The following is a 1,411-nucleotide window of genomic DNA, read 5'->3' as shown; positions in this document are numbered from 1 at the left end:
TAATAACACAGTATAACTTATCAGATAAAATAACCACAATATATATATATATATATATATAAAAAAAATTAAAATTAAATACATATTAAGATAGCTTTGAATCAACCGATTCTGAGATACACAGATACGGGTCTCGAACAGCGGTAACAAAACCTGCAGAATCAGAGATACACAGATACGGGTCTCGAACAGCGGTAACAAACCTGCAATTTAAGGGGGGGAGGGGGGTAGATGAAGTATAATACGGCAGAAATTACGAAATTCGTCAACAAAGGGCGATAGGAAAGTAGGCCCTATAAAAGTAGAAATAATCACGTGAACACGTTCTCTCCTGGGTTCCTCTGCACTTGGAGTAAACATGAGAACAGCAGTCGCTCTCTTTCTCTATTTGTTATCAACAGCTGCAGTGTCAAATAGATGATTATTTACTATTTCAATACCTGTAACACGACACAATGAATGATGACCAAATGTTCTAAATATATCGCCGAAAAATACTACCGACTCCCTCCCGCCGACTTTCATCATGTTGTGCTCAAGTGTTTTGCTGAACTCTGGAAGTTCTCATCACATCAAATAAATGTGGCTTAAACTTTCCTAAGCCTATTTCTTTGAAATATCTTCTACTAAAATACATTCATAGAAATAAATTTCACGTGACTTTTGTTTGCCATCAGTTTTATTTCACAAGAAACCTATAAAGAACGAAATCAATCAGACAATGGCTAATGTGATGACAATGTAATATCTAAAAATCTACTTTATATTTAGCCCCATATAGCTAATTCTTGAATCTCAGTGAAATAATATCTAATGCATTTATGGTAATTCTCTTTACGTTCATCAAGAACCTTTGCTTTAGAGATCTAATTTACATCACCTATGAATGCCATAAAAAAAAAATTTGTTTGTTTGTCGATTTTCACACAAAGATATTTGAGGACTATCTGAGCTAGCCATCCATAACTTAGAAATGATAGACCAGATGGAAGGCAACAAGTCAACACCACCCACTGCCTACTCTTTTACCAATGAATAGTAGGATTGCCAGTCATACCTATAACACTCCCATACTACAACCCTCAAATTTCCAGAAGAATGTAGGCCACTATAGAAAAATGTCTGTTACATTAGTTTTTGTAAATATTTATTTTTACAGTTAAAACTTGAATGTTTAACCTACCTTTTACTAAAATTAAAACTCTGTTAAGAAAGCGTACTTAAAAATGTGAAAGTTTTCCAAATTTATACTTCAATACTGAGTAAACCCTGTGACTCATTCATGATTAATGTGAAAGTTTTCCAAATTTATACTTCAATACTGAGTAAACCCTGTCACTCATTCATGATTAATGTGAAAGTTTTCCAAATTTATACTTCAATACTGAGTAAACCCTGTCACTCATTCATG

This window comes from Limulus polyphemus, unplaced genomic scaffold, assembly GCF_000517525.1.
Source record: "Limulus polyphemus unplaced genomic scaffold, Limulus_polyphemus-2.1.2 Scaffold341, whole genome shotgun sequence".
In the NCBI taxonomy this organism is placed as follows: domain Eukaryota; kingdom Metazoa; phylum Arthropoda; class Merostomata; order Xiphosura; family Limulidae; genus Limulus; species Limulus polyphemus.
This window is presented reverse-complemented; position numbering follows the sequence as displayed.